General features: G+C 42.5%; 1 protein-coding gene across 1 annotated transcript in view; it reads left to right on the plus strand.

Moving 5' to 3' along the window:
* The window catches only part of LOC121002566 (general transcription factor II-I repeat domain-containing protein 2-like), a 142834-nt gene that overhangs the window by 114849 nt on the left and 2090 nt on the right, over nt 1–25895 (plus strand). The window lies entirely within an intron of this gene.

Below are 25895 nucleotides of genomic sequence, written 5' to 3' on the forward strand. Positions count from 1 at the left end.
TGCTGAATATATATTGTGACATCATAATGGAATCCTGGATACTATTATCTGCCAACCAGATACTGTGACATCATAATGGAATCCTGGATTATATTATCTGCTGAATATATATTGTGACATCATAATTGAATCCTAAATACTATTATCTGCTGACAATATATTGTGACATCTTAATGCATTCATGTATACTACCATCTGCTGACCATACAATGTGACATTATAATGGAATCCTAAATACTATTATCTGATGACCATACATTGTGACATCATAATGCATTCCCGTTTACTACCATCTGCTGAACCATACATTGTGACATCATAATGGAATCCTGGATACTATTATCTGCTGACCACACATTGTGACATCATTATGAAATCCTGGATACTATCATCTGCTGACCATACATTGTGACGTCATAATGGAATCTGGGATATTACTATCTGCTAGCCATACATTGTGACATCATAATGGAGTCTTGGATACTATCATCTGCTGACCATACACTGTGGCGTCATATTGCAATCCAGGATGCTACCATCTGCTAGCAATACATTGTGACATCATAATGGAATCCTGGATACTATTATCTGCTGACCATACAATGTGACATTATGATGGAATCCGGGATACTACCATCTGCTGATCATACATTGTGAAGTTATAATGGAATCCGGGATACTACCATCTGCTGACCATACATTGTGACATCATAATGGAATCCTGGATACTATTATCTGCTAAGCATACATTGTGACATCATAATGGAATCCAGGGATACTACAATCTGCTGACCAGACATTGTGACATCATAATGGAATCCTGTATACTATTATCTGCTGACCATACATTGTGACATCATAATGGAATCAGGGATACTATTATCTGCTGACCATACATTGTGAAGTCATAATGGAAATCCGGGATACTACCATCTGCTACCCATACATTGTGACATCATAATGAAATCCTGGATACTATTATCGGCTGACCATACAATGTGACATTACAATGGAATCCTAAATACTATTATCTGATGACAATACATTGTGACATCATAATGCATTCCCGTATAAAACCATCTGCTGAACCATACATTGTGACATCATAGTGGAATCCGGGATACTACCATCTGCTGATCATGCATTTTGAAATCATAATGGAATCCTGGATACTATTATCTGCTGACCATACATTGTGACATCATAATGGAATCCGGTATACTATTATCTGCTGACCATACATTGTGAAGTCATAATGGATTCCGGGATACTCCCATCTGCTGACCATGCATTGTGAAGTCATAATGGAATCTGGGATACTACCATCTGTTGACCATACATTGTGACATCATAATGGAATCCTGGATACTATTATCTGCTGAGCATACATTGTGACATCATAATGGAATCCGGGATACTATCATCTGCAGACCATACATTGTGACATCATAATGGAATCCTGGATACTATTATCTGCTGACCACACATTGTGACATCATAATGGAATCCGGGATACTATTATCAGCTGACCATACATTGTGAAGTCATAATGGAATCTGGGATACTACCATCTGTTGACCATACATTGTGACATCATAATGGAATCATGGATACTATTATCTGCTGAGCATACATTGTGACATCATAATGGAATCCTGGATACTATTATCTGCTGACCACACATTGTGACATCATAATGGAATCCGGGATACTATCATCTGCTGACCATACATTGTGAATTCATATATTTATATAAGGAGATATATAACGCGAGTTTGACCACGACGCGTGGTTGATTAAGTGTGGTTGCGTAAGTGTGTGACTTAAGATTAAGTGACTTTAGATTCAGGGACTTCAGTGGGGGACTGTAATTAGCCAGTTTCTTAGTACTACATTATATTGTATTTTTTGCTTTTGTGGTGTAATCCTCATTTAGTATGTGTTGCACAATTGACAACGCAGTCCAGTGCACATCTTGCATGATGTATGCAGTCCTGGAACAGCCGTTCAAGGGTGTATATCTTTGTTCAAGATGTGAGCAAATTACCCGTTTGGAATCGCTAATCGAGTCTCTAAACGGGCAAGTTGCAACACTGAGAGGCATTGAAAATTTGCAAAAGAGTTTGCTTCTCACCGAGCAAGCACTCTTTGGGGTAGATGAGGGGGAGGGTGACAGAGAGGAGGCTGAGGAAAGTGAGATAGCTAGCTGGGTAACAGTTAGAAAGCGGGGTAGAGGGAAGAGTGCCAGGGAGGCTAGCCCTGATCTGACACACCCCAACAAGTTTGCACGTTGGCAGATGAGGGGGATATCAGTCCGGGGACGGCACTGCCGCAGCCGGACACTTCCTCTGCCAGTTAGGGGAATGTCAGCTCCGGTAAGCAGGGGACCAGGAGAGCAGGGCAGGCCAGACAGGTGCTGGTAGTGGGAGACTCTATTAGGGGAACAGATAGGGAAATCTGTCACAAAGACCGTGATCGCCGAACAGTGTGCTGTCTTCCTGGCGCTAGAGTTCGACACATTGCGGATCGGGTTGACAGATTACTGGGAGGGGCTGGAGAAGATCCAGCGGTCATGGTCCATATCGGAACCAATGACAAAGTTAGGGGTAGGTGGAGAGTCCTTAAAAATTATTTCAGGGATTTAGGTCAAGGACCTCAAAGGTAGTATTTTCCGAAATACTACCTGTACCACGGGCCACACAAGAAAGGCAGCGGGAGATTAGGGAAATTAACAAGTGGCTCAAGAACTGGTGTAGGAAGGAGGGGTTTGGGTTCCTGGAGAACTGGGCCGACTTCTCTATCGGCTACAGGCTCTACCGTAGGGACGGGCTGCACCTTAATGGGGAAGGAGCAGCTGTGGCAGCTGTGTTGGGGAAGAAGATGGCTAAAAGGTTGGAGGAGTGTTTAAACTAGGGACTGGGGGGGAGGGTAATTACGTTACAGGATGGGAAAATAGTGCAGATAGAGACCGGGGGCAAGGTAGTGGGACTGGGGGAGGAATAGAAGGAGGGACTAGAACAGTTCAGAAGGAAAGGTGTAGGGTAAAAAATATACATAAACCTCTCAAATGTATGTATACTAATGCCAGAAGCCTGACTAATAAAACTGGTGAACTGGAATTAGTGATGTGTGAGGAGGACTATGACATAGTGGGAATAACTGAGACATGGCTGGATGATGTCACGAGGGTGTCAAGAGCCACGTCTGACTCCGTTATACCCGGGGTCAGGAAGTCGCAGCGGGTGGCTGCGCGCTCTACACTGCGTGCAGAATTATTAGGCAAATGAGTATTTTGACCACATCATCCTCTTTATGCATGTTGTCTTACTCCAAGCTGTATAGGCTCGAAAGCCTACTACCAATTAAGCATATTAGGTGATGTGCATCTCTGTAATGAGAAGGGGTGTGGTCTAATGACATCAACACCCTATATTAGGTGTGCATAATTATTAGGCAACTTCCTTTCCTTTGGCAAAATGGGTCAAAAGAAGGACTTGACAGGCTCAGAAAAGTCAAAAATAGTGAGATATCTTGCAGAGGGATGCAGCACTCTTAAAATTGCAAAGCTTCTGAAGCGTGATCATCGAACAATCAAGCGTTTCATTCAAAATAGTCAACAGGGTCGCAAGAAGCGTGTGGAAAAACCAAGGCGCAAAATAACTGCCCATGAACTGAGAAAAGTCAAGCGTGCAGCTGTCAAGATGCCACTTGCCACCAGTTTGGCCATATTTCAGACCTGCAACATCACTGGAGTGCCCAAAAGCACAAGGTGTGCAATACTCAGAGACATGGCCAAGGTAAGAAAGGCTGAAAGACGACCACCACTGAACAAGACACACAAGCTGAAACGTCAAGACTGGGCCAAGAAATATCTCAAGACTGATTTTTCTAAGGTTTTATGGACTGATGAAATGAGAGTGAGTCTTGATGGGCCAGATGGATGGGCCCGTGGCTGGATTGGTAAAGGGCAGAGAGCTCCAGTCCGACTCAGACGCCAGCAAGGTGGAGGTGGAGTACTGGTTTGGGCTGGTATCATCAAAGATGAGCTTGTGGGGCCTTTTCGGGTTGAGGATGGAGTCAAGCTCAACTCCCAGTTTCTGGAAGACACCTTCATCAAGCAGTGGTACAGGAAGAAGTCTGCATCCTTCAAGAAAAACATGATTTTCATGCAGGACAATGGTCCATCACACGCGTCCAAGTACTCCACAGCGTGGCTGGCAAGAAAGGGTATAAAAGAAGAAAATCTAATGACATGGCCTCCTTGTTCACCTGATCTGAACCCCATTGAGAACCTGTGGTCCATCATCAAATGTGAGATTTACAAGGAGGGAAAACAGTACACCTCTCTGAACAGTGTCTGGGAGGCTGTGGTTGCTGCTGCACGCAATGTTGATGGTGAACAGATCAAAACACTGACAGAATCCATGGATGGCAGGCTTTTGAGTGTCCTTGCAAAGAAAGGTGGCTATATTGGTCACTGATTTGTTTTTGTTTTGTTTTTGAATGTCAGAAATGTATATTTGTGAATGTTGAGATGTTATATTGGTTTCACTGGTAAAAATAAATAATTGAAATGGGTATATATTTGTTTTTTGTTAAGTTGCCTAATAATTATGCACAGTAATAGTCACCTGCACACACAGATATCCCCCTAAAATAGCTAAAACTAAAAACAAACTAAAAACTACTTCCAAAAATATTCAGCTTTGATATTAATGAGTTTTTTGGGTTCATTGAGAACATGGTTGTTGTTCAATAATAAAATTAATCCTCAAAAATACAACTTGCCTAATAATTCTGCACTCCCTGTATGTATAAAGATAGTGCTGTTTCTTAATGGTAGCTTTCTGGGTTTGCCTTGCAACCCTTTTTGGCTCATTCAGGGATCTGTAGCTTCTTCTCCTCAGCTGTTTCTTGTCCAGCACTCCCAACCTCCTTATATTCCCCTCTCCCACTTCTCTGGTTGCCAGATATAGAGCTTCCTGCCTGGACTTCTATACTGACCCACTGGAGCTGAGTAGCTGTGATCCCTGGTCGTTGTTCCAGAGCGTTACCCTCCGGATCCCTGGTGGGCCTTTGTTGTCTGCTGTTTTCGCCCACCTGGGATTATATGTTTTGTCTGTATTGTCTGTCCTCTCCTTGGTGTTTTCCTTTAGTGTCAGTGGTGCGGACTAGTGATCCCACCGCCCTGTTCACTACGTAGGGCTCATCTTAGGGAAAGCCAGGGTTTAGGCACGTGATCGGCGTACGGGTGAGGAACCCGTCTAGGGACGTCAGGGCAGTCAGGTGTCAGCCTCAAGGTGAGTCAGGGGTCACCACCTTTCCCTCTCCCTTGGACAGGGCCTTCCCATTTCCCTCCCTTTGCGTGTCGCCGGTTATGACAGATGATAGCTATGACTGGGCAGTTTATGTACAAGGTTACAGTCTGTTTAGAAAGGATCGTCAAAACCGGAGAGGGGGAGGGGTCTGCCTTTATGTAAAGTCCTGTCTAAAGCCCACACTCCGTGAAGATATAAGTGAGGGACATGAACATGTGGAGTCACTGTGGGTAGAGATATATGGAGCTAAAAAGAACAATAAATTACTAATAGGAGTTTACTATAAACCACCTAATATACCAGAGTCCACAGAAAATGTACTACTAAGCGAGATAGACAAGGCGGCAAATCATAATGAGGTGGTTATTATGGGGGACTTAAACTACCCAGATATAGACTGGGAAACTGAAACTTGTATATCTCATAAAGGAAACAGGTTCTTGGCAATAACCAAAGACAATTACCTCTCCCAACTGGTTCAGGACCCGACTAGAGGGACGGCCATACTGGACTTAGTATTAACCAATAGACCTGACAGAACAACAGACGTGCAGGTTGGGTGACACCTGGGAAATAGTGACCATAAAGTAATAACCTTCCAATTATCATTCAAAAGAGCGTTTCTACAGGGAGGAACAAAAATACCAAACTTCAAAAAAGCAAAATTTAGCCAACTAAGAGAGGCCATAGGCCTAACTAAATGGGATAAAGTCCTCACAAATAAAAATACAGCCACAAAATGGGATATCTTTAAAAGCATCCTAAAAGCTCATTGTGAGAGGTACATACCGTATGGGAATAAAAGGTTAAGGAACAAAAAGAAACCAATGTGGATAAACAGAACTGTAAAGAAAGCAATAAATGACAAAAAGAAAGCATATAAAACACTAAAACAGGAGGGTAGCACGGAAGCACTGAAAAACTATAAGGAAAAAAATAGAACATGTAAAAAACAAATAAAAGCGGCCAAACTAGAGACCGAGAGATTCATTGCCAAAGAGAGTAAAACTAACCCTAAAATGTTCTTCAATTATATAAATGTTAAAAAGTATAAATCTGAAGGTGTCGGCCCTTTAAAGAGTAATGAGGGGGGAGTCGCAGAGAGCGACGAGGAGAAAGCAAAGCTGTTAAATATTTTTTTCTCCAATGTATTCACTGAGGAAAATAAACTGTCAGATGAAATGCTGAGTGTTGAAATAAATTCCCCATTAAAAGTGTCCTGTCTCACCCAGGAAGAAGTACAACAGCGACTTAAAAAGATTAAAATAGACAAATTGCCAGGACCGGATGGCATACACCCCCGTATCCTAAGGGAATTAAGTAATGTCATAGCTAGACCCTTATTTCTGATATTTGCGGACTCTATACTGACAGGGAATGTCCCACAGGATTGGCGCATGGCAAATGTGGTGCCAATATTCAAAAAGGGTTTTTGTTTTTTCTGTTGTGGGTAAACAGTTTGAAGGTTTTCTGAGAGATGCTATGTTAAAGCATCTTAACGGAAATAAGCAAATAACGCCATATCAGCATGGCTTCGTGAGGGATCGGTCATGTCAAACTAATTTCATCAGTTTCTATGAGGAGGTAAGTTCTAGACTTGACAGCGGCGAATCAATGGATGTCGTGTATCTGGACTTCTCCAAAGCATTTGACACTGTACCACATAAAAGGTTAGTATATAAAATGAGAATGCTCGGACTGGGAGAAAACGTCTGTAAGTGGGTAAGTAACTGGCTCAATGATAGAAAACAGAGGGTGGTTATTAACGGTACATACTCAGATTGGGTCACTGTCACTAGTGGAGTACCTCAGGGGTCAGTATTGGGCCCTATTCTCTTCAATATATTTATTAATGATCTTGTAGAAGGCTTGCATAGTAAAATATCAATTTTCGAAGATGACACTAAACTGTGTAAAGTAATTAACACTGAAGAGGACAGTATACTACTACAGAGGGATCTGGATAGATTGCAGGCTTGGGCAGATAAGTGGCAGATGAGGTTTAACACTGACAAATGTAAAGTTATGCACATGGGAAGGAATAATGCAAGTCACCCGTACCTACTAAATGGTAAAACACTCGGTAACACTGACATGAAAAAGGATCTAGGAATTTTAATAAACAGCAAACTAAGCTGCAAAAACCAGTGTCAGGCAGCTGCTGCCAAGGCCAATAAGATAATGGGTTGCATCAAAAGGGGCATAGATGCCCGTGATGAGAACATATTCCTACTACTTTACAAATCATTAGTCAGACAACACATGGAGTACTGTGTACAGTTCTGGGCTCCAGTGAACAAGGCAGACATAGCAGAGCTGGAGAGGGTCCAGAGGAGGGCAACTAAAGTAATAACTGGAATCGGGCAACTACAGTACCCTGAAAGATTATCAAAATTAGAGTTATTCACGTTAGAAAAAAGACGACTGAGGGGAGATCTAATTACTATGTATAAATATATCAGGGGTCAGTATAGAGATTTATCGCATCATCTATTTATCCCGAGGACTGTGACTGTGACGAGGGGACATCTTCTGCGTTTGGAGGAAAGAAGGTTTGTACACAAACATAGAAAAGGATTTTTTACGGTAAGAGCAGTGAGACTATGGAACTCTCTGCCTGAGGAGGTGGTGATGGTGAGTACAATAAAGGAATTCAAGAGGGGCCTGGATGTATTTCTGGAGTGTAATAATATTACAGGCTATAGCTACTAGAGAGGGGTCGTTGATCCAGGGAGATATTCTGATTGCCTGATTGGAGTCGGGAAGGAATTTTTTATTCCCCCTAAAGTGAGGAAAATTGGCTTCTACCTCACAGGTTTTTTTTTGCCTTCCTCTAGATCAACTTGCAGGATAACAGGCCGAAGTGGATGGACAAATGTCTTTTTTCGGCCTTATGTACTATGTTACTATGTTTATAATGGAATCCAGGATACTACCATCTGCTAGCAATACATTGTGACATCATAATGGAATCCTGGATACTATTATCTGCCGACCAGACATTGACATCATAATGGAATCCTGGATTATTTTATCTGCTGAATATATATTTGTGACATCATAATCGAATCCTAAATACTATTATCTGCTGACAATATATTGTGACAACTTAATGCATTCATGTATACTACCATCTGCTGACCATACATTGTGACATCAGAATGGAATCCTGAATACTCTTATCTGCTGACCATGCATTGTGACATCATAATGGAATCCGGGATACTATCATCTGCTGACCAAACATTGTGACATCATAATGGAATCCGGGATACTACTATCTGCTGACCATGCATTTTGACATCATAATGGAATCCTGAATACTACTATCTGCTGACCATGCATTGTGACATCATAATGGAATCTGGTAAACTATTATCTGCTGACCATACATTGTTAAGTCATAATGGATTCCGGGATACTACCATCTGCTGACCATGCATTGTGAAGTCATAATAGAATCCGGGATACTACCATCTGCTGACCATACATTTTGACATCATAATGGAATCCTGGATACTATTATCTGCTGAGCATACATTGTGACATCATAATGGAATCCGGGATACTATCATCTGCAGACCATACATTGTGACATCATAATGGAATCCGGGATACTATCATCTGCAGACCATACATTGTGACATCATAATGGAATCCTGGATACTATTATCTGCTGAGCATTCATTGTGACATCATAATGGAATCCGGGATACTATTATCTGCTGACCACACATTGTGACATCATAATGGAATCCGGGATACTATCATCTGCTGACCATACATTGTGACATCATAATGGAATCCTAGATACTATTATCTGCTGACAATACATTGTGACTTCATAATGGAATCCAGGATACTACCATCTGCTAGCCATACATTGTGACATCATAATGGAATCCGGTATACTACTATCTGCTAACCATACATTGTGACATCATAATGGAATCCAGGATATCATTATCTGCTGACAATACATTGTGCATCATAATGAATTCCCGTAATGGAATACGGGATACTACCATCTGCTGACCAAACATTAAGACATCATAATGGAATCCAGAATACTATTATCTGCTGACCATACATTATGACATCATAATGGAATCCAGGATTTCATTATCTGCTGACCATACATTGTGACATCATAATGGATTCCTAAATACTATTATCTGCTGACAATACATTGTGCATCATAATGAATTCCTGTATACTAAAATCTGCTGACCATACATTGTGACATTATAATGGAATACGGGATACTACCATCTGCTAGCAATACATTGTGACATCATAATGGAATCCTGGATACTATTATCTGCAGACCATACATTGTGACATTATAATGGAATCCGGGATACTATTATCTGCTGACCATTCAATGTGGAATTATAATAGAATCCTAAATATTATTATCTGCTGACAATACATTGTGACATCATAATGGAATCCGGCATACTACCATCTGCTGACCATACATTGTGACATCATAATGGAATCCGGGATACTATCATCTGCTGACCATGCATTGTGACTTCATAATAGAATCCAGGATACTACCATCTGCTAGCAATACATTGTGACATCATAATGGAATCCTGGATACTATTATCTGCTGAATATATATTGTGACATCATAGTGGAATCCTAAATACTATTATCTGCTGACCATACATTGTGACATCATAATGGAATCCTGAATACTATTATCTGCTGACCATGCATTGTGACATCATAATGGAATCCGGGATACTATCATCTGCTGACCATACATTGTGACATCATAATGGAATCCGGGATACTACTATCTGTTAGCCATACATTGTGATATCATAATGGAATCCTGGATACTATTATCTGCTGACCACACATTGTGACATCATAATGAAATCCTGGATACTATTATCTTCTGACCATACATTGTGACATTATTATGGAATCCTAAATACTATTATCTGATGACAGTACATAGTGACATCATAATGCATTCCCGTATAAAACCATCTGCTGAACCATACATTGTGACATCATAATGGAATCCGGGATACTATTATCTGCTGACCATACATTGTCAAGTCATAATGTAATCCGGGATACTACCTTCTGCTGACCATGCATTGTGAAGTCATAATGGAATCCGGGATACTACCATTTGCTGACCATGCATTTTGACATCATAATGGAATCCTGGATACTATAATCTGCTGAGCATACATTGTGACATTATAATGGAATCCGGGATACTATCATTTGCTGACCATACATTGTGAAGTCATAATGGAATCTGGGATACTCCCATCTGCTGACCATACATTGTGACATCATAATGGAATCCTGGATACAATTATCTGCTGAGCATACATTGTGACATCATAATGGAATCCGGGATACTATCATCAGCAAACCATACATTGTGACATCATAATGGAATCCTGGATACTATTATCTGCTGACCACACATTGTGACTTCATAATGGAATACAGGATACTACCATCTGCTAGAAATATATTGTGACATCATAATGGAATCCAGAATACTACCATCTGCTAACCATACATTGTGACATCATAATGGAATCCAGGATATCATTATCTGCTGACCATACATTTTGACATCATAATGGAATCCTGGATACTATTATCTGCTGAGCATACATTGTGACATCATAATGGAATATGGGATACTACCATCTGCTGACCATACATTGAGACATCATAATGGAATCCGGAATACTATTATCTGCTGACCATACATTGTGACATCATAATGGAATCCTGAATACTATTATTGTCATGCCCTGCTCTGACTTTGTGCGGAGGTCGGCCAGAATAGCAGCACGTGTTTAGTTTTGTTTTGTTTTGTTTTGGAGAAGTGCTGGACCCGCCTCCCATCAGGTGCACTGGGTGGGGTCATTGGTTTAAATAGCACTCTAGTCCAGTGTTCTGAGCGGGTTATAGAAATCAGTCTGGCCTTGGAAGCAAGGAAGGAAGGTTGTCTGTTCCAGCTCAGAAAAGATAAGTGTGGTTTCAGTTTTTGTTGATTGCTGTCTAGGTTGTGTTTGTGTCATCTTTCCCATCCAGGTTCTGTGCGAGCAGGCTGCTCCTTTTCCCCTTTTCGCCATCTCAGGGAATCTAGGGTGTTTTAGCCCAGGCACGTGGACACTTCATTCCTACCTTCAAGGTCTGAATGTGGGCTGAGCAGTGCAGGGAAAGAGGTCAGGGTTTAGCTAGGAGGTGACCCTTCCCCTGCTTCTCGCCTAGAGCCTGGTCGTTGGTTTATCTGTGTCTGAGTTCCCCGTCCGCCGTGACAATTATCTGCTGGCCATGCATTGTGACATCATAATGGAATCCGGGATACTATCATCTGCTGAACATACATTGTGACATCATAATGGAACCGGGATACTACCATCTGCTAGCCATACATTGTGACATCAGAATGGAATCTGGGATACTATCATCTGCTGACCATACATTGTGACGTCATAATGGAATCTGGGATATTAACATCTGCTAGCCATACATTGTGACATCATAATGGAATCCTGTATACTATTATCTGCTGACAATACATTTTGAAATCATAATGGAATCTGACATACTATCATCTGCTGACCATACACTGTGACGTCATAATGCAATCCAGGATGCTACCATCTGCTAGCAATACATTGTGACATCATAATGGAATCCTGGATACTATTATCTGCTGACCATACATTGTGACATCATAATGGAATCCGCGATACTATTATCTGCTGACCATACAATGTGACATTATAATAGAATCCTAAATATTATTATCTGCTGACAATACATTGTGACATCATAATGGAATCCGGCATACTACCATCTGCTGACCATGCATTTTGACATCATAATGGAATCCTGGATACTATTATCTGCTGACCATACATTGTGACATCATAATGGAATCCGGTAAACTATTATCTGCTGACCATACATTGTTAAGTCATAATGGATTCCGGGATACTACCATCTGCTGACCATGCATTGTGAAGTCATAATAGAATCTGGGATACTACTATTTGCTGACCATGCCTTTTGACATCATAATGGAATCCTGGATACTATTATCTGCTGAGCATACATTGTGACATCATAATTGAATCCGGGATACTATCATCTGCTGACCATACATTTTGACATCATAATGGAATCCTGGATACTATTATCTGCTGAGCATACATTGTGACATCATAATGGAATCCTGGATACTATTATCTGCAGACCATACATTGTGACTTCATAATGGAATCCAGGATACTACCATCTGCTAGCAATACATTGTTACATCATAATGGAATCCTGGATACTATTATCTGCCGCCCAGATATTGTGACATCATAATGGAATCCTGAATTATATTATCTGCTGAATATATATTCTGACATCATAATGGAATCCTAAATACTATTATCTGCTGACACTATATTGTGACATCTTAATGCATTCATGTATACTACCATCTGCTGACCATACATTGTGACATCATAATGGAATCCGGGATACTATCATCTGCTGACCGTACATTGTGACATCATAATGGAATCCGGGATACTACTATCTGTTAGCCATACATTGTGATATCATAATGGAATCCTGGATACTATTATCTGCTGACCACACATTGTGACATCATAATGAAATCCTGGATACTATTATCTGCTGACCATACATTGTGACATCATAATGGAATCCTGGATACTATTATCTGCTGACCACACATTGTGACATCATAATGAAATCCTGGATACTATTATCTGCTGACCATACAATGTGACATTATTATGGAATCCTAAATACTATTATCTGATGACAATACATTGTGACATCATAATGCATTACCGTATAAAACCATCTGCTGAACCATACATTGTCAAGTCATAATGGAATCCGGGATACTATTATCTGCTGACCGTACATTGTCAAGTCATAATGTAATCCGGGATACTACCTTCTGCTGACCATGCATTGTGAAGTCATAATGGAATCCGCTATACTCCCATCTGCTGACCATGCATTTTGACATCATAATGGAATCCTGGATACTATTATCTGCTGACCATACATTGTGACATCATAATGGAATCCAGGATACTATCATCTGCAGACCATACATTGTGACATCATAATGGAATCCTGGATACTATTATGTGCTGACCACACATTGTGACATCATAATGGAATCCGGGATACTATCATATGCCGACCAGACATTGTGACATCATAATGGAATCCTGGATTATATTATCTGCGGAATATATATTGTGACATCATAATGGAATCCTAAATACTATTATCTGCTGACAATATATTGTGACATCTTAATGCATTCATGTATACTACCATCTGCTGACCATACATTGTGACATCATAATGTAATCCGGGATGCTACCTTCTGCTGACCATGCATTGTGAAGTCATAATGGAATCCGCTATACTACCATTTGCTGACCATGCATTTTGACATCATAATGGAATCCTGGATACTATTATCTGCTGACCATACATTGTGACATCATAATGGAATCCGGTATACTATTATCTGCTGACCATACATTGTGAAGTCATAATGGATTCCGGGATACTACCTTCTGCTGACCATGCATTGTGAAGTCATAATAGAATCCGGGATACTACCATTTGCTGACCATGCATTTTGACATCATAATGGAATCCTGGATACTATTATCTGCTTAGCATACATTGTGACATCATAATGGAATCCGGGATACTATCATTTGCTGACCATGCATTGTGAAGTCATAATAGAATCCGGGATACTCCCATCTGCTGACCATGCATTTTGACATCATAATGGAATCCTGGATACTATTATCTGCTGAGCATACATTGTAACATCATAATGGAATCCAGGATACTATCATCTGCAGACCATACATTGTGACATCATAATGGAATCCTGGATACTATTATGTGCTGACCACACATTGTGACATCATAATGGAATCCGGGATACTATCATATGCCGACCAGACATTGTGACATCATAATGGAATCCTGGATTATATTATCTGCGGAATATATATTGTGACATCATAATGGAATCCTAAATACTATTATCTGCTGACAATATATTGTGACATCTTAATGCATTCATGTATACTACCATCTGCTGACCATACATTGTGACATCATAATTGAATCCGGGATACTACAATCTGCTGACCATACAATGTGACGTCATAATGGAACCTGGGATACTATAATCTGCTGACCATCATACATTGTGACGTCATTATGGAATCCGGGATACTACCATCTGCTAGCCATAAATTGTGACATTATAATGGAATCCTGGATACTATTATCTGCTGACCATACATTGTGACATCATAATAGATTCCTAAATACCATTATCTGCTGACCATACATTGTGACATCATAATGAAATCCTGGTTACTATTATCTGCTGAGCATACATTGTGACATCATAATGGAATCTGGGATACTATCATCTGCAGACCATACATTGTAACATCATAATGGAATCCGGGATACTATCATCTGCTGACCATACATTGTGACATCATAAATGAATCCAGGATACTACCATCTGCTAGCCATAAGAGATGTCCCAAACTATCCGCCGGCGAACAGTTCCTGGCGAACATCGTTTGTTCGCGTTCGCCGTGGTGGGCAAACATGTGCGATGTTCGGTCCGCCCCCTATACGTCATCATTGAGCAAACTTTGACCCTGTACCTCACAGTCAGCAGACACATTCCAGCTAATCAGCATACCCTCCCTCCCAGACCCTCCCACCTCCTATCAAAAAGCAAGGACAGCATCCATCTTAGATTCATTCTGAAGCTGCAGTGTTAGTGAGAGCAGGGAGAGTGCTGCTGCTGCTGCTCAATTAATAGGGAAATCGTTAGCTAGGCCAGTGTTCTGTGTCCACTCCAGTCCATAAAGACTCATCTGCTGTAAGGACAGCGTCCTGCGAGCACACCAAAAAGCCCTTTTTAGGGCTGGTACATCAGTCAGCTTTTTTTAAAATATATATATATATATATATATAATAAAAAATAGATGAGCAGCACACAATATGTCAGCAGGTGCAATACCTTGAAGAGGGCCACGGACCTGGTCCAAATTAGGTATAAAAAAGAAAGAATCCAAGGCAGCACACAGATTTCCGTGAAAAAAAAGGGTGTTTATTGACCCATATGTGGACAGCAACGTTTCAGCTCTCTCAATGGAGCCTTTGTCAAGCCATAGTGTTCAGTGCAAAATCAGGTGCTTATAAAGCATACAAATTTACAACAATCTCATTACATAATTACAAGTCAATTATAACAAGATATAAAACGTTCCTGTGAACATAAAATCAAAAGAGTGAAATTGTGTGCAGTGTATTCAAACACTGTACTGTATACAAAACAGTGTCACAAGTAATAATTAAACACATCGATGTACATGATTGTGATACATACATATAATAAGGCGATCATCATGATCAGGTGTCCCTCTCTGTGCTAATCAAACATCATACAAACAATAAAATCATTTACTTGTTTCCTAATGGATATCCCATGTGCATCGGAAGATCGCAGGACCTGTTCGGCGTCCGGAACTCGGCATTGCGCATGCGCGAGACGAGTTTCATCACGCGAGATGTTCTGGGTGAGCAAAGACCGGCGGCCCACAACCAAGATGGCCGCACGGCAACACAAGCAAACTGGGCATGCTCATTCCCCACAGTGGGCGGGTTATCAAACACCAAACATCATAGTCATGTGAGAAGTCACATGATCCTCTCACTCGGTACCGGACCTGTCAAACTTTGTTTATACAGCTACTTCGCCGTAGATGATATTGATATTGTATCCTATAGTGGATTATATGTTTGAGCACTGGAGGACGGCAGGACTGGAACGGCTTCTTTACATCGACACGAGTTTTCTGATCATCGCACTGTGGTGGAGCGGATACCGGGGACCCTCACCTGTGGGTGGGGCTTGGTGACGCAGGCGTTCTGTGGCAGCGAATTTCCGTATAACACACAGAGTGGTGATGGTGACCGTATGTATTGAGTGACTGCGTTAGCTTGGCTCTCCTGTTGAGGATCCTGGGACAGGGAGTCACCTTATGGTCACCCCTTTGTTCATCATACCCTCTACATTGTGCTGCCTCTGATTGATGTTTCATATTGAGGTCGCGCGCTTGGAGAGACTAAGTGTGAATGCAGATGGTAGATAGACCTGATAGTTAATATAATTTGGGGACGAGGCGGCAATATGTGGAAGTGATGTGGTCACTGATTTGAATTAGACCGCTTGATCCCCTGCGCTACGGCGAAGTAGCTGTATAAACAAAGTTTGACAGGTCCGGTACCGAGTGAGAGGATCATGTGACTTCTCACATGACTATGATGTTTGGTGTTTAATAACCCGCCTACTGTGGGGAATGAGCATGCCCAGTTTGCTTGTGTTGCCGTGCGGCCATCTTGGTTGTGGGCCGCCGGTCTTTGCTCACCCAGAACATCTCGCGTGATGAAACTCGTCTCGCGCATGCGCAATGCCGAGTTCCGGACGCCGAACGGGTCCTGCGGTCTTCCGATGCACATGGGATATCCATTAGGAAACAAGTAAATGATTTTATTGTTTGTATGATGTTTGATTAGCACAGAGAGGGACACCTGATCATGATGATCGCCTTATTATATGTATGTATCACAATCATGTACATCGATGTGTTTAATTATTACTTGTGACACTGTTTTGTATACAGTACAGTGTTTGAATACACTGCACACAATTTCAATCTTTTGATTTTATGTTCACAGGAACGTTTTATATCTTTTGTTATAATTGACTTGTAATTATGTAATGAGATTGTTGTAAATTTGTATGCTTTATAAGCACCTGATTTTGCACTGAACACTATGGCTTGACAAAGGCTCCATTGAGAGAGCTGAAACGTTGCTGTCCACATATGGGTCAATAAACACCCTTTTTTTTCACGGAAATCTGTGTGCTGCCTTGGATTCTTTCTTTCTTTCATATATATATATATATATATATATATATATATATATATATATATATATAGATAAAAGAAGTCGGACTGCACTCCAAAAAATAGTGAAATACACGGTTTTATTCACCCATAGTATGGCAAACTTGCGACGTTTCGGCTCACAAGAGCCTTCCTCAAGCATAGAGGTAGTGAAAGTGAGAGCATATAAAAGACATTTCATAAGTGTGAAACCAATCAGATTGAAGTTACAATTAAGTTCCAATTACATACATCTGATACAAAACACAAAGTGCATGTGCATAAAGTGACATGTGTCATATGGTCTATATCCTCAAGACTAACTCACTATATGTGAAAATAATGCCGTTACAGATCATGATAAAAACAGTGATATAATAATGAGTACGGATCAAAGAAATAAAACCTTAGGAAGTCATAGCGCCCACATAGACCATCGCGTTCGTTGAGCGTCTCTGTCTCTTCAATGCGCATGTCCAGACACACGTAATCCTAAGAGTCGTGATGCAGAAAATGTGGCGCATGCGTTCTATAGTATCAAACAAACATCGCCATCTTATTGAAGGGCATATTGCCCTATACATTTATACATTGCACCGATGTGAGCTGTACCAAATATCACCGAAATAGGGTAAGTAGCCATGGTAGGGATCTCCTACATGTGACAGCAGATGGATCGGGATCCCGCCCCACCGAGAGGGACACCGAACCAAAGGGCTGCCGGTGCCGGACGGGAACACTTCCATGAACCATACCGACACCAATAGCCTGACAGCTGACAATATCGTGGCCGCAGGGAGATCATCCCTAGTAAGATGGAACAGCATCACAACATAAAGATAATCAAAGATCTAGGTCTGCACTATAGAAAATTATAAATCTTGGACTGCGCACAGAAGAGAGAAGATGGTATCCGCTCTGGTCTCCATTGCTTCCAAAAGGATATAGTTCACGGATCCGTATCCAGTACCATGTGTATTAAAATGTTCTAAAAGGCAAAGAGAAAATATATATGTCAATATTTTGTATATATTACATTGCAATTACATATTGATCTTTCACAATCCTCCTGCACTATTATACATATAAGAGAACGATATATCGCACCAAGGGAGAGGGTAAACGAGCCACAAGTCCCAAAACTCTCACCTGAACTCAACATTAAGACCTCTAGGGTACAAGCTATCCAGATTATAGATCCATTGCAATTCTCTTTTTTTGAGGATTGCTGAGCGATCACCTCCTCTCCTAGGGAGTGTGATCTGATCAACAATCCAACATCTTAGATCCCGTTCCGTGTGTTGTAGGGATCCAAAGTGCCTGGCTACTGGTAGATCAGTGCGTTTTTTCCTAATGGAATTTCTATGATTGTTTAGTCTCAACTTTAGTTCTGTTGATGTTTCTCCAACATAGATTAGGTTGCAAGGGCAAGCCAACACATAAATCACGTATGATGACGAACAAGTCAAATGGAATTTAATGGGATATTCTTTGTTAGTGGATGGATGTATAAAAGATCTAGATTTACAGATATAGCGGCAATTGACACAGTTGAGGCACGGATAACATCCAAGCCCCAACGGTGCCAATGTCCGCTGTATGCTGACCTTCTCGGGGCCAACATCTGCCCTCACTAAATGATCTTTAATGTTTTTATTTTTTCGATAAGATAGAAGTGGAGGAAGTCTAAATTCGGGTACGTCCTGAATGGACTTACTTAGAATGCTCCAGTTATCCCTCAGAATGCGCCCTATTGCCACACTGTGATCAGAAAATGTGGACATAAAGGGTATCCTGCGTATCTTCTGAGGGGCAGGTGGAGCAATCTCTGTGTTAGTAAGGAGAATTCTACTTTTTTGTTGATCCAACAGTCGACGGGGATAGCCCCGTTCTTTGAATTTGCCTGCCATCATCTCCAAAGTGTTTGTAAACTCAATCTGATCTGATACAATGCGCTTAGTACGTAAAAATTGTGAATAAGGTAGATGTTTGACTAAGCTGCGGGGATGATTACTTTCAAACCGCAAGAGTGTATTTCGATCAGTTGACTTGACAAACAGGCCCGTGTGAATAGAGCCATCAATCCATCGAACATTAGTGTCTAAAAATGATAATTGTGTTTTTGAAAAAGACACTGTGTATTGAAGATCTGTATCAATACTATTTAAGTAGGCATGGAAATCGATCAATTGAGGTTCCGTACCTGTCCACAGGAGGAAGACGTCATCTATGTATCGCCACCACCTCAGAACATGCTGAAAGTGGTGGGATACATAGATAAAGTCCTCCTCCATGTGGCGCATGTATATATTGGCGTACGTAGGGGCCACATTCGACCCCATCGCAACGCCGCGCTTTTGATTATAGAAAGTGTCTTGGAACAAGAAATAGTTTTTCTCCAAGATCAGTCTCAACAAAGTGTTGATAAACTGCTTGGCATTTTGTGTTAAAGGCGACTCATCCAGAAATTTATTGACTGCAGTCATGCCCTTTTCATGTCCTATTGACGTATATAACGATACAACGTCAAAGGACACTAGAGTAAGGCTCTGCACGTCACTCACATCAGTGCCTCTCAACTGCTGTAAAAATTCACCTGTATCTTTGATGTATGATCTACCAGCTGTCGAGAAAGCCCTTAACAGTTTGTCCAGGAAAATGGCTATTCTACTAAACACTGAATCAGAGCCGGAAACGATGGGGCGGCCGGGGGGGTCCACTAGACTTTTGTGGACTTTGGGCAATATATATATCACCGGAGTGATGGGACAAGGTACCATCAAGTATTCCTTAAGCCCCTCATCGATGATGCCCCCGGCCACCGCATCGGATAGGCTCTGACGAATCATATTCATGATATTAAATTTAGGGTCACCATATAATATACCATATACATTTGTGTCGCTCAATTGTCGTGTAATTTCTTTAACATATTTGGATGTATCAAGTACCACCACCCCTCCGCCCTTGTCGGCAGGTTTGATCGTCAACCGAGAATTACTTTTGAGTTGAGTTAAGGCCTCTATCTCTGCAGTAGTCAGATTCGGATGGGTGAATCTGTCTATTTCCCCAGAACGGGTTTTGAGCTCTCTGATGTCTCTTTTAACTGCAGATATATAGGCCTCAACCGCAGGCTCATCTATAACTGGATAAAAAGCACTCTTGTTAGTTAAACCCACTTTTTGAAGTGAGAGTTCACTAGAGTGTACCTGTGTATTGGCAACGCGACCCTTAAAAAACATTTTCAACTTAATAGAACGGAAAAAATCATTCAAATCCATTTCAATGTTGAACCAATTTACCTTAGAACCTGGACAAAAAGTGAGTCCCTTAGATAGAACACTGTGTTGAGCTTCAGTCAATTCTGTTGAAGATAAATTAAAGACTATGGTCTCTGTCTCTGGGATGATGCCTTTATCGCCTGTAGTCTGGTTCTGTTTTGTCGCTGTTTTCCTTTGTCTTCTGAACCTTTTGCCTCCCCTTCTGGTTCTTGTTCTTTTCTTTTCTTGATATCCAGATCGCTTCCTAAAAAAGCCCTTTCTTCATCTGTAACAGACTGTGTGTTTTTTCTTCTCATTTTACTATTTTGATTAAAAGACATATGCGATGGATCTGTCTGCCATGTGTAGATATCACCTCTCTTATAATCTTCTGTATCACGGATCCATTTACTCCTTTTACCCTCCTCCAATTCCATTTGCATTTTAGACAACTGATTTTGTGCATCATCTTTAAAATATGTATATTCGTCAGGGGATAATTGCACCTGTAATACACGTTCCACTTCAATTAATTCATCGGTAAGTGAAGTCACTTCCAACTGTAGAAAGTCAATATTTAATAAAATATAGTCCAGAGAATATCTATTTGATAACATTTCAAAACGCTTACAAAATAAATCATTGTTGGGAAACAGGTTTGGACGTAAATTGGAACGCATTCCTCTCGGGATCTTTTTTTCTTTGTAGTATTGTCCCAATGTAGCCATATGTAGTTTCATTGCAATAAGACGTCTGGATATTGTAACAAACTTGTGTTTGAGTTCTTTAGCGGTGGGAGTCCGGAGAAAAGCGGCATATATATATATTTCAGTTGCCTGCCCGTGTGTGAGAGGCCACAGGCCCACAGACTGTACTGTGTGCACACCACTTATATCGGGTGGCACAGTACCTTGCAGATAAAAAAGTCATTAATTTTTTTTTTCTGTAATATAAATGCAGTTGCCTGCCAGTGTGTGTCAGGCCCACTGACTGTACTGTGCCCACTACTCATATCGGGTGGCACAGTACCTTGCAGATAAAAAAGTCATTAATTTTTTTTTTCTGTAATATAAATGCAGTTGCCTGCCAGTGTGTGTCAGGCCCACTGACTGTACTGTGCCCACTACTCATATCGGGTGGCACAGTACCTTGCAGATAAAAAAGTCATTTAATTTTTTCTCTGTAATATAATTGCAGTTGCCTGCCAGTGTGTGTCAGGCCCACTGACTGTACTGTGCCCACTGCCAGTGCCCACCACTCATATCGGATGGCACAGTACCTTGCAGATAAAAAAGTCATTAAATTTTTTCTCTGTAATATAATTGCAGTTGCCTGCCAGTGAGTGTCAGGCCCACAGACTGTACTGTGCCCACTGCCAGTGCCCACCACTCATATCGGATGGCACAGTACCTTGCAGATAAAAAAGTCATTACATTTTTTCTCTGTAATATAATTGCAGTTGCCTGCCAGTGTGTGTCAGGCCCACTGACTGTACTGTGCCCACTTCCCTCCACTCATATCGGGTGGCACAGTATCTTGCACGCATAGTACCACTAATCTAAAAAAAAAATGACAGGCAGAGGCAGGCCACCCCGCAGGGGCCTTCGTGGTCGTGGTGCTATGATTTCCTTTGGTCCTAGAATAATGCCAAGTGTTCAGAGGCCACGTACCTTGAACTCAAAAAGTTCTGAGGACATAGTTGACTGGCTTACACAGGACACCCAATCTTTTACAGCTATCGCTCGGAACCTTGAAGCACCATCCTCCTCCAGCTCAGCTTCGGGCACCTCTCAAGTTACCACTCGCCCGCCCGCCGCCACCACCAACACTAGCACCACAGCCGCTTCACTTGATCTGTCAGAGGAGTTATTTACACATCAGTTGGAAGAAATGAGTGATGCGCAACCATTATTGCCAGAGGATGTAGATAACAGGGATATGTCTCAGTCAGGCAGCATTACACACATGGACGTACGGTGTGATGATGAGGATGTTGTACCCGCTGCTGCTTCCTTTGCTGAGTTGTCAGATACAAGTGAAGCGGTTGATACTGACGATGTGTCCGTGGATGTCACGTGGGTGCTCGCTCGAAGAGAAGCAGAACAGGGGGAAAGTTCAGATGGGGAGACAGAGAGAAGGAGGAGACGAGTTGGAAGCAGGGGGGAGGTCGTCACAAAGAGCTAGTGGCACAGTCAGACAGCATGTATCGGCACCCGGGGTCAGCCAGACAGCACGCCAATCAACGCATGCTGTTGCCACCACCAGAATGCCGTCATTGCAAAGCTCAGCAGTGTGGCATTTTTTTTGTGTGTCTGCCTCTGATAACAGTGATGCAATTTGCAACCTGTGCCAAAAGAAGTCGTGGGAAGTCCAACACCCACCTAGGTACAACTGCTTTGCAAAGGCACATGATCTCACATCACAAACGCCTATGGGATCAACACATGATGAGTACAAGCAGCACAGAAACTCAAAGCCACCATCCTCCTCCTGGTAAAGCATCTTCAGCCATGTCAACCACTGCTGTCCTCCTTGCCCCCTCTCAACAACCCGCCACTCCGCCTCTCACCTTCAGCAGTTCCTGCTCATCTGCCCACAGTCAGGTGTCTGTCAAGGAAATGTTTGAGTGTAAGAAGTCAATGTCACAGAGTCACCCCCTTGCCCGGTGTCTGACAGCTGGCTTGTCGGAACTCTTAGCCCGCCAGCTTTTACCATACAAGCTGGTGGAGTCTGAGGCCTTCAAAAAATTTGTAGCTATTGGGACACCGCAGTGGAAGGTACCCGGCCAAATTTTTTTTTCACAAAAGGCAATCCCCAACCTGTACTCTATTGTGGAAAAGGAAGTCATGGCATATCTGGCACACAGTGTTGGGGCAAGGGTCCATCTGAGCACTGATACCTGGTCTGCAAAGCACGGTCAGGGCAGGTATATCACGTACGCTGCGCATTGGGTAAACCTGCTGACGGCTGCCAAGCATGGAATGCGTGGCTCTGCAGAGGAGTTGGTGACACCGCCACGACTTGCAGGCAGGCCTGCTGCCACCTCCTCTACTCCTCCTACTCCATCCTCTTTGCTAACCTCCTCGGCTGAGTCCTCTTCTGCTGCTGCGTCTTGCTCCACATCAACTGCACCCCCCCCCCCAGCTCCCCAGGGGCTATTCCACATCCCGGATACGACAGTGTCATGCCGTCTTGGGGTTGACTTGCCTGAAAGCAGAGAGTCACACCGGACCAGCACTCCTGTCCGCCCTGAACGCACAGGTGGATCAGTGGCTGACCCCGCACCAACTGGAGATCGTGAAAGTGGTTTGTGACAACGGAAGCAATTTGTTGGCGGCATTGAATTTGGGCAAGTTGACACAAGTGCCGTGCATGGCACATGTGTTGAATCTGATCGTACAACGCTTTGTGCATAAGTACCCAGGCTTACAGGACGTCCTCAAGCAGGCCAGGAAGGTGTGTGGCCATTTCAGGCGTTTCTACATGGCCATGGCGCACTTTTCCGATATTCAGCGGCAAAACAACATGCCAGTGAGGCGCTTGATTTGCGACAGCCCGACACGTTGGAATTCAACACTCCTAATGTTCGACCGCCTGCTCCAACAAGAAAAAGCCGTCAACGAGTATTTGTATGACCGGGGTGCTAGGACAGCCTCTGCAGAGCTGGGTACTTTTTTTGCCACGTTACTGGACGCTCATGCGCAATGCCTGTAGGCTCCTGCGTCCTTTTGAGGAGGTGACAAACCTAGTCAGTCGCACCGAAGGCACCATCAGCGACATCATCCCATTTGTTTTCTTCCTGGAGTGTGCCCTGCGAAGAGTGCTGGATCAGGCCGTAGATGAGCGTGAAGAGGAAGAGTTGTGGTCACCATCATCACCAGAAACAGCCTTATCATTATCGCTTGCTGGACCTGCGGCAACGCTGGAAGAGGAGTCTGAGGAAGAGGAGTCAGAGGAGGAATGTGGCTTTGAGGAGGAGGAAGACCAACCACAGCAGGCATCCTAGGGTGCTGGTTGTCACCTATCTGGTACCCGTGGTGTTGTACATGGCTGGGGGGAAGAACAGACCTTCAATGAGATCAGTGAGGATGAGGAACGGGACATAAGTAGCTCGGCATCCAACCTTGTGCAAATGTGGTCTTTCATGCTGTCATGCCTGTTGAGGGACCCTCTTATAAAAAGGTTGAAGGAGAACGACCTGTACTGGGTGGCCACGCTACTAGACCCCCGGTATAAGCAGAAAGTGGCTGAAATGTTACCGAATTACCGGAAGTCGGAAAGGATGCAGCAGTTCCAAAACAAGTTAAAAAGTATGCTTTACACAGCATATAAGGGTGATGTCACAGCACAACAGGAATCTAACAGGGGGAAGAGGTGAAAGTAATCCTCCTCCTACCACGACCATGCCGGCAAGGACAGATACTCTTTACAGACGTGTTGTTGATGGAGGAGATGCATAGCTTTTTAAGTCCTACGCATCACCACAGCCCTTCGGGGTCCACCATCAGAGAACGACTCGACCGACAGGTAGCAGACTACCTCGCCTTAACTGCAGATATCGACACTCTGAGGAGCGATGAACCCCTTGACTACTGGGTGTGCAGGCTTGTCCTGTGGCCTGAGCTATCCCAATTTGCGATAGAACTTCTGGCCTGCCCCGCTTCAAGTGTCCTGTCAGAAAGGACCTTCAGCGCAGCAGGAGGCATTGTCACTGAGAAGAGAAGTCGCCTAGGTCAAAAAAGTCTAGATTACCTCACCTTTATTAAGATGAATGAGGCATGGATCCCGAAGGGACTGACAGTGGGGGATGCATTTGACTAAAAAAGGCCTGAGTGAGATGCCTTGGGCTAAAAATGGTCCACACGCTGCTGTATTTAATCTCTGCATGCCGGATGACTTGCGTGACTTCTCCGCCACCAACTAGGGTTCAAGCTGCAATGTTTTAGTGCACTTTCTGCCTGGAAAACATCAATTTTTCCGGCCGCTGCTAAAGCAGCGGCTGCAACAATACCAAATTTTTCAGGCATGTGTACATGCCAAATTTTTTGTGGCCTCTGGTGCTGTACTGTGGCTGCAAAAACAAAACAAACAAAAAAGGCATACATGTGTCAATTCCCCTTCATGATCGTTACCTTGTTGTGGTGAAGGGGCTTGCGTATCACAATGAAGCGATCGCATGTTGGCAATGATGTCACACCCCAGATGATAAGGTCGTTGCTTCATTGTGAACAGACCAAAAGTGATCGGCTGGATAATTTTGCATAGAAAAA

Source organism: Bufo bufo, chromosome 5 (assembly GCF_905171765.1).
Source record: "Bufo bufo chromosome 5, aBufBuf1.1, whole genome shotgun sequence".
Taxonomy (NCBI): Eukaryota; Metazoa; Chordata; class Amphibia; order Anura; family Bufonidae; genus Bufo; species Bufo bufo.